This window comes from Anser brachyrhynchus (assembly GCF_964034855.1).
Source record: "Anser brachyrhynchus genome assembly, chromosome: 4".
NCBI lineage: Eukaryota > Metazoa > Chordata > Aves > Anseriformes > Anatidae > Anser > Anser brachyrhynchus.
The window spans coordinates 49576000-49586078 of NC_137698.1; positions in this window are offsets into that span (position 1 = coordinate 49576000).

The following is a 10079-nucleotide window of genomic DNA, read 5'->3' on the forward strand; positions in this document are numbered from 1 at the left end:
CCCATTATAGTCAGTTACCAACATAATAACACATGCACATTCATGTCCAAATGTCCTGCCAGAAAAAGATCTCGTGTGTATGTGCATGGATCCAAACACAATCTCACGGGTGCAGAAAGCAAATTTTCTTTCCCATTTGAGCTCTGACTGCGAGTAAAGCTCATTAGCTGACACCAGTCATCTCTGCAGCCATTGCATTTCAGAGGCCAAAACGCAAAAAGAGTCAGCAGGGCAGGCTATCGGCTATATCCTGTTTCTGTATGCATAGGACAAAATCCAAACAACAATGAGCTGTTTTTTATTGAAACCTGCTCTGACTCATTTTGCTTGCTGCCTCTAAAGCGGACTTCTGTTTCATTGGAACGAATAGATACCTACCAGCAGCAAGTCAGACAAAACCAATCAAGAAGAAAGAGAAGGAAAAAGCACCAAGTCTATCTGTGACAGGGGGTTACTAGTACATGTTACATGACACAACTTCGTTTCTGTGACAGAGCATATTTCATTTAAACAAAGAACATTTCGCCAAACACCCAGACCAAAGAAAATGAGTGAGGCATTCTGATGGAAACCTTGCCACTTAGTCTTATTAAGTACAGGTAGAGTGAAGCTGATTTCACAAAAAGAGCTTGGGATTATGGAAAGGATCTAGTAAAGTGGGCAACTCAGTCAGAAGAGCTGCATCCTTTCCAAAATTCAAGGCAAACAACAAAAAACAAATGAAAAATGATACCCCCAAAAAAGTACACTGGAAGTACTCATCCAGGATATTTTTCACAGTAAAAGACACAGAAGAATGTTTCACAGCCTGAATAACCTTCATGCACATGCCGCAACAGTCAAGATCTTCGCATTCTGAAGTCCAGACACATACTAGAGATATTACTATTTTAAGTGCACCTGTTTCAAAAAAGAAAACAGGAAAGTAATGATAATAGTCACTTACAAACACCCAACTCACTACCCAAAAGCACAAGTCCATTTTCAGGAAAGAAAGTCGGAATGGCTTAAAATAATTGGCTTGCTACAATGTGCATTAAACGAATAGAAGAGGAAAGACAAGTGTAAGGCAAACCACAAGCTAGGAGCTGTGGAAATTGATGCAGCAGGTGAAATGACATAAAGAAATGCCTGTACATTCAAAGGCAACGTGGGGGGGGGGGGGGGGGGGGAGTTAAGCTAGGATTTTGGTGCCATACTTATTACTTTATGGCTCTGATGCTTCTTGGAAATCTGAGGACTATTTGCACTGGCAAGAAAGAAAATAGTTTGTGGTCTACACAGTAAGAGGCACCTCTACACGCCCCTAGCTGGCACTGCCCAGACATCTACTCAGATAACTCCATGGTCAAGAAGAGGACAAAAATAGTAATGAAATTGCGTCTTTGAGATGTTTTATGCCTTTTTCAGCAGTGAGGAGGTGGTAGAGCTGGCCCTGCAACCCATCTCACACCCAACACGACTTACCATCACACAGTAGTTTAAAGAACTGCAGCTGAGCAGATTGATGGCCAGGTGCAGCAAGAACATAGCACACTTCCAGAGAGCAGAGAGGGAATTTCATTATCCAAAAGGAGGAAAAAAAAAAAAAAGGTGATTTTACATTTTAAAGTTATTCCATCCAAAACACTTGTTTTTGATTCTTGTTATGGGAATAATGACTGCTGGACACAGGCCATAACAGGTTTTGGTTGCTGAATTTAACACTGACATGCAAATACTTCAGTCCAAATGATGGATTTTTACAAGTAACTGACAAAAGACCTACCTGCCCAGCCAATGCCTCAAACTGGGAGCCGAGTCCCTGGTCAATTTTACCCACTGCCTGATTGCCTCCAGCTCCCTGGCAACTCACAGTCTTGGGAGTTTGCTCTGCTTTACTTCAGCCTCTCCAGAGAGGCTGTTCCTCCACAGCTTTTCAAGCCATGCTCCAATTTAGCTCAACCAGACACCACTGGGTCTGATAAATGAATGATTAAATGATGATTAAGTTATACAGCCTTGAGATAAAGTTATGCAGCCTATACAGACAAAGACAGACTGCATGGTCAAAAGTGTTTCTCTAGCCATAAAAAAATATTTTATTCTCTGAAATTGCTGTCTTGAACAAAAACTGAAATGCAGGAAAATTTGGGCAAAACATTTTTTCTGTGAACTAAATCAAGATTTTAACATGCTCATCATGTATAAGCAGGAAGTTAATGTCTTACATTTACTTACAGTAGTGGATTTTGTGAGTCAATATGAAAAGGAAACATCACAGGTTAAAAAGCATAGTCATACTTGGAAAAGAGTTTCTTTGTCTGCAAGATACTGGCAGATTAATGGGGAAAAATGAAAAAGTCCATTTGCTTGTACTGAGATAAATTCTCTACAAAAATTCCAACTCCACAGATATCTTCTTTGACAGACTCTTTGTTCCTAGAACTGGGCAATTATTTGGCCTAATTCATTATGCATGTTTTGTTAAAATTCAGGTATTTCGTTACAAATTGATGATTTGAATGATGCTCTCTAGGGAAGGACTTGCTGTTTTTCTAAGTGTTTTGCCTGGCTGATTTCTGAGAAGGTAGACCACATTTTAATTCCAATACAATTCAAAAGCAGATTACAAAAATTCAGAAGTTGTTACAAAGTGGAAAATATATTCTCAAATCATCTTGGCCCATGGTTGTGCTACTAATCTGCTTATCTTATTAGTATTTGCAAACGACAATCATGTTTTTCCCTATTTTCCCATTTCTCATTCTGCAAAAATTTAAAACATCAGTTAGGAAAAGAAGCCAGCTATTTATACTTTCAAAATAACCCAAACAATCATCAGAAGACTGTGGAAAGACTTGAAGCAAAACTCTGATATTTGGTGATTTATTTGCAAGTCAGAAAACCTCTTTCAGTGAATAAATACTGCTTCATCTAATAATATTTGGCTAGTCATTTTCGTAGCCTATGTGGATATTGCAATACTTAGGTTGCACATGCAGGCTGATCTGTCAACACTATCTTCTCAAAACAGAATTATGGTCTCCTTTTCAAACTGTCTGTGTAATTTGGTTTTCTCAAAGAGACATTAAGAAATCACTCATAGAAGCTTGGAGATTAAGCTATCATGATTGAAAGTAAAGAATAAATATTCATTTAACAGCCTTTGTGATTTGTTGGACTGAATTTAGAAGTTAAAATTCTGCATTACAAATAGATGAGAATCCCAAATAGAAAACAAAGACTGTGAAGTGGTGCATGAAAGCACCAAAGTTTGACAAAGTGATTTATTTTTTTTTGGTGACTATTCATTCAAACTTTTAATCTGACGAGGCTAAATTTTCAACAACGCTCAGTCCTGTCTGGAAAAATAAGAATATTCACACATATGATGCATTTAAAAGTACATTTTCAAACAGTATAGAAGGGATAAATGTAGGCTTGTATTTCAGGCTGTGAATAGCTGCAAGAAGTAAACAGCTCCCCAAAAGTGAGGTAGCATGGCATTTGCAGTGACAGCAACTCAGTTTGTCTCTGAGTAATAAAGTATTAAGCAGCATGAGCAGAGCACACACAGCATTTAAGTTTCCTGAGGTCTTAAATGTCATGCTGTCCCTTATCCTCAAAGAAAAGCATTCCAGGCCAGAAGGGCATAATCAGGGCTTCTTTTGCTACTCTTCAAAATAACCACATCCAGAGTTGTGAACAGAAAATCTCAGCTGAGTAAATGGGTACAGGATGTATCTAATTAAGTTAGACAGATGCACCAATCCTCCTTGTGAAATAATAGGTTATATTCTTCTACAACGTTTTGTAAGCAGAGTGGTAGACAAGACCCTGACCATAAAGGAGAGCATGGTGTAAAACTGTAGCATGATCAGCTTCATTTTAGTAAAAAATCAGCTTCATCTTTAGCAATGAGAAAGTAATTTAGGCATAATACACAGTATGGCCTTCACTTTTTAAATCTATGCATGAGCAACGAGCTAAGTGACTGTGTGCACAGTATACTCACTCAGTCCATTGGATTTGAATTTGATGAATAACCAGGCGACTTTTTAAACTCGGACTCTGAAAGAGGGAAAAGGGAATATTTCTACCACCTTGATTCACGTCATCAGAGGGTGAAAAGCACCTCTGGAAATAGTCTGGATATTTCAGATTCACAAGGCAGAGAAAAACAAAGCATGGAATATGTTCTTACTCAAGAAGTGTTAAGATAGTATCTCTGATTAAACAGGCTCCCCACATCTCCTAAAGCAGACTTTGAAGTGTTGACTTTCCTTACAGGATAGTAAAGTTTCATCAGTTACTTGCACTTCTAAAGGCTAGACTAGTCAGACTTCATGGTGTCATTAAGGGTAACAGACACAGCGTACTAAGATGCTCAAAGACGTTACAGGAATACTGCTGTCCTCTTTCCTGCAATTACAAAAGTTTGTATGTGGATTATGTATTTTCTGCTGGTAAAAGCACCAGGGAAGGAACGCAGAACACTGGACTTGTGACTGAGTAAGTATTATATGCCACTGGCTTGTAAACTACATCACAATTCCTTCCATCAAAATTGTATGCATATGATATTTCTGCCTATATTGCACTGTGCTGTTGACATCCATAGAAACAGAGATAGGATGAAATAAAGTGGAAAAGACAGAAGCATTTTTCAGGGAAGGAAAATTAAAGCACTGGAGCTACATATACATATTAATGTGCTTTATCACAATGCCTAAGGTATCTTCAGCCTGATGCTCTCCTATCTGCTTTAAAATGCTTGGAGGCCAACTAATGCCTGCCTTAAATCTACATGGATCAGCAAAGTCATGCCAGATATGAATTAGATTCCACAAAGGCTTCTGAATAGCAGAATACCTTGTGGCTAAGATCAACCTGAAGCCTTAAAATTGAGTCCATCTCATTCCTGACGCAGCAGCTATCTGGAAAAATATAATAATTGCAGAGCAGGATGCAGTAAGCTTTCCATTTGTAAACTGCTTAGAAATACACAGTTGAAATCAATTGTATATTTGACTGTCCCTATAGTCACAGAAGTAGGCATATCAATATGGCCCATTCCATTTTATTCTTTGTCCCACAAGCACAAAAAAACTGAGCTAGCAAAAGGAGTTTTGCCTTGTAGTAGACTTTTGGAAGCCGCACATGATCTGTGAAGACTGGTTCAAAAAAAAAAAAATCCTTTAGCTCCAAGTCAAAAATCACAAAATACAATACATTTTGCTGCTCTACAGACTTAACAGTAGATGTTAAGGTTCTAAGAAACAGTTACGCCTTCCCAATGCCTACCTTGGACACCAGAACAGGCTTTTAATTATCTGCCTCACAGATCTATCTTTCTTTAACAGATCAGGAGAGGTTTCTCTGACAAGAGCTGCAGCACTTATTTCCTATGCATTTACAGTTGCTACTGTTATGAGGCAAAGTTCTTGACAGACAGGATTATGTGACACAGCACATGAGAAACCTTCACTTTTTTTTTTTTTTTTTAAAGTGAGCAACACAGGGAAAAAAAGATACTGCTCTTTCAGGGTTAAGACTCGGAGAAAACCATGCTGTCTTCCCTTTCCCACTCTCACACACTGGTATATTTACACATGGGTAAGCTGGATATCATTTCCAATGGATCTTCAAAATGCTTTGGAGTTTGGCCAGCAGATGCATCACTCAGGGTTGCTAAACAAACAATGTGGAAAAAAGGAAAACGACAGGGACAGAGAGAGACAGAGATGGACCAAGCATGAGGTTCTTCTTCTCAGGTAAGAGGAGATGTCACCCAACTCTAAAACTACTTCTCAAGTCACCTTGCACCGGGGCACTCTTCAGCAAGCTGAGCCTTAGGAAATCAGCTGTGCAGGCAGGAACTGGTGCTGTGCCCATTGCAGTGCTGGGAAGCATCACAGCATTAGCAACACACTGCCAGGAAAGCAGAGAGGTGGTTAATCTCTGGAGATGCCGCGACTGCCCTGTGAAATGTGGTACCAGGCTCAGCAGGAGCACTGAGGGACTGCAGGAAGGCTGCATCTCTCACCAGAAAAAGGAAGCACGACATGAGCACGTCCTTCCACTAGGCTCTTTACAGTTGATCCACACTTCAATCACTGCACGAACTTCACTGCACGAACTCCTGCAAGGAACAAGGTCTGTATCGTCTCAGATGAGAGTTGTTATTTTGTCTCTGCCAGAGCCGCTTTGCTGACCCCCATGCAGACATAACCCCGAGGCTCACTCTTCACATCCTGACATTGCTGGCGCTATAAAACATCATGGGAAGTTCAACGCCCCTCTTCCCACTGCCATCAATTTTCCCTCAGTGATTTTTTCCATTGTTCAGAACTCCTTGCAGCAGTCAGACTATGGACCTGTGGCATATTTTCCTCTCTATGCTAATTTTATCAGCTGACACAGCTCACCTGTATGTGGCAAAAGTTATCAAAGACAATTTCCTCACAAAGGTAAAAACACATTACCTAACAAGCCCCAAAAGCTCACAAAAAGCCCTACGAAGAGAGAGGAAAAAAAGGAGTCAATTCCTTCACCACCCTGTGGGTGGTTTATAAACTTGTCATGCATGGTGGGCAAATAAGAATGTAAGTACAGCTAGAACAAGAAAAGAAAATCCATTAATGAGAAACATGCTGAGCATGTTAGCAGTGCAAAGTAGAAAATCAAACAGATGCTGTTACTCGGAACTCTGTACTACAACACTAATGTGAATTCAACAACTCCTCAACAGTTAATAGTCCTTCTAAAGTACTGAATAAATGGTACATAATTTTTCACAAAGATTGTTTTGTAGCTAACGGTCACATTCTTCATCCTGAGAGAGCTACACTATTTGTGATGAGAGCTGATGAGAATTGGTCCTGAACACTGAAACTGTGAGCCCTTCTGGGTTCTCCATTTCCAAAAGACATACAGAAAACATTATGAAACTCTTCAGTGCTTTTACTCACTGCTTACTCTCAGCCAGCCACCTTCAGTGGAACTCTTGGTACCCGATATTCAACCTACTCTAATACTGACAGCACTGAGCAATACTGTCACACAGAAACTTTTCTTAAACAAGCAGTCAAACCCCCATCACAACAGTTACATCAGCAAAGGTGAAAAGCCAGCTCTAATTGTATCATCTCACACGTCACTTTCTGTGGTTAGCCTTCCCTGGGTTCTGTGGGGGAGGAAGATCATGCCGTTGTGAGGAAGGTGGCCTGAGGTTCTCTACAGTTGAGTTCACAGCTTTTCCTCTCCTGCAAGTGGAACTAGCCACTGCCAGGCACAGAGTAGGGGTCTGAAAGGGTCATTATGCACTCAGGCATGGGACTGTCTGTAGACAGCTGCTTTATTGTCTTCCCAAAGGCAAACACACATGCACATACACATTTGCAAAGCACTTGTGGCCTATGTAAATAATGGGCAGCCCAAAGACCCTGTCCCATGTGAACAAACCTTGAGGGTTCAGAACCCCTCTTATTCCATCCATTCCTGCCTTTGTACATACCTCCCATCCTCCCCGGCGTACCTTTTATTCTTCCAGTGTCCGTAACAGCCCAGGCTTCTCATTGGCCAAAATTTCCACTATAACATGTACATAATCACATTAGCCTTATTAACATGAAAATTATTCTGCACCAAGTATTACTACAAGAAAGAGAGCAATTCTCATGCATGAAAGTGCACACAAGATACATAATCAAATTCAAAGGTGTATCCATCATATACATCCATGACTAAGTCCAAACATGTTGAACCGTGTAGGTGCCTTGCTCCTGATGTCAAATTAACCCTACTGACAAGACACTGCCTTTCCTTAGCTACCTTTCATGAAGCAGGCACAAAGATCTCAAAAACCTCTGGGTATCCGGAAACCACAGGCTTCTTCAGTCACCACTCTACAATTAAAAAGCTTGTGTTTTTTTTTTCTTTTTTTCAGCAAGGTCCATTCAAATTCTTAAAGTTCTTTAGAATGGTACTTTGGAAAAGTAGAAATAATCATCTCAGTTTTACTGTTGTAGAACTCAAGTGCTAGATACTAATGTGTACACACTGATATCCATGCCAGAACATCAACAAAATGTACAGGGCATTCAACTCCAATGATAAACCCTTCTCAAAAGGGCAGGAAAAAAAGAAGGAACACAAGAGCGGAAAGAATATTTCAGTGGAAAATACCCCCAGTATTATTCATCACCTCTGCAGTCCCTGCCACATTCTGTAGCTGCTTTTTGAAAAGTGTCTTCTCATGATCTGGGCCGTTCAGCACCAGCCCAACAGTATCACAGAGAAGCCTTGTACCACACATGCACACAGGAAAGCAGATGGGACTCCATACATTGCACCTCTGCACACAAAGTCAGCTCAGTCTGCTGATTTCACATGCAAAACCTGGAACCTTCTTCCAACATGAGAGAGCAGTTTAACCAGAGCTGTCACACCTTGAACAGTGAAGTGATTTTGTGCTTGGGGCCTTCCTCATCTGTGCAACATGTTTCAAACCCATGTGGTCTGAAGAAGGCTGAAAACTTGTCCCCGCTGCGAAGAGCATGACTTGCCTGAGCCCTGTTTACAGTAACAGTCATGGCATGCAGGATGCATTCTTAGGTGACAATCCCCTGGTCACTGGAAGATGGAGTATGACGGGCAGGCAAGCTGCAACGGCTTGCATCAACTCCCTACCCTTCAAGTTGCCTGCGTCAGCCTGGGCTAGTGATTCACGCACCAACCTGTTATGTTTCCTTGAGCTGCCAGCTCCTTGGAGCAGGGGCTCTTTTCAAGCCTGCGGACATGCAGTGCCAATGCAACGTCTCTCATATCTAAGACTATGCAGAAGGTGCACTGACATCGGCTGGAGTTTTTGCCTCAGCTGGAAACGTAATTACCCTCCCACTGCCTGGGAAGCGGTTTCTGCAACTCAGCCTGGGCACTGCTGAGTAGCTGATCTGCAGGTGTTCCTGTAATGACAGCCAGGGTTGAGCTGCAAGACTGATACCCTCTGTAGTGTCTTCCCAGGCAGTTCAGATCAACTTATTTGCAAAAAATAAGCAAGCACATAAATCAGCACAGTTTTAACAAGCCTACTTCCTTACCCTGCAATCAATATATGTTCTGTACTCTTTTTTTTTTGCTACTTTCCTCACAAATGATGTAAATATTTATCTCCTCAGTAAGAGGCCTCACAGAAAGCCTATACTTTGAATAATGAAATTTTCATTTAATCGAAATGTGTGCTAATGCTTTTGTGCTCCTTTGCGCACAATAGCCCAAAGGTTCAGATCTTTGAGAGATGGTATTTATTTTCTATTTCAGCATCAAGCAATTAAAAGAAAGAAAATTTCTACACAATGTATTTTTCAAACTGATGAACATGATACTGTAATTCTCCTAATGACATTCTACATTAGACCTTAAGGTAACTGCTTAATAAAAAAAAACACATTAATGGGCTTGATTTTCAGAGAAGTTAATGAGAGCTAGCTTTACTCAAAAGAATCTATGATGACACTCTCAACAGCAAATTACTGAGCATATAAATCTCACTCTGGGCAGCATTGGCTGGTGAGTATTTGGTCTGAGAAAACACTACGAAGGAAGGCAGCACAAGGAGTTTCCCATGTACCGTAGCAGTGTAGTTCCCTGCACTGTAGCAATGACCTCCAAAATAGGGATTACTGCAGCATCTGTTCAACTTCTGACACGGTTTCTAGGCCAAGTTTACCTTGAACTCATCCAACCACCACCTTCAAGATTTCAAGGCTCAAGTCATAAACTTTCCTTCAAAGGAAAACTGAAATATTTCCCTACCCTCCAAACAGCTCATGGGTTGCAGTCCTCAGTGTATGGAATACTTGTGCCTTAGGAGTGCTGCCCTGCACTCAAGCCTGCTATTCTATCCCATTTGTGGTGTTTGAAATCAGGCTCTCATCTCCCCAGGATTAATGGTCGGTAGGTTTTCTGGTTAAATGGTTTCTGGCTTATTTAGACATCAGGGATGGGTTTTGGCTTATTTTGTCAATGAAGAGAAGGAGTAGTTGCCCCAGAGTGATCCTCCCACAGCGAGAGGAACGCTTCCTGGATGTGCGCAG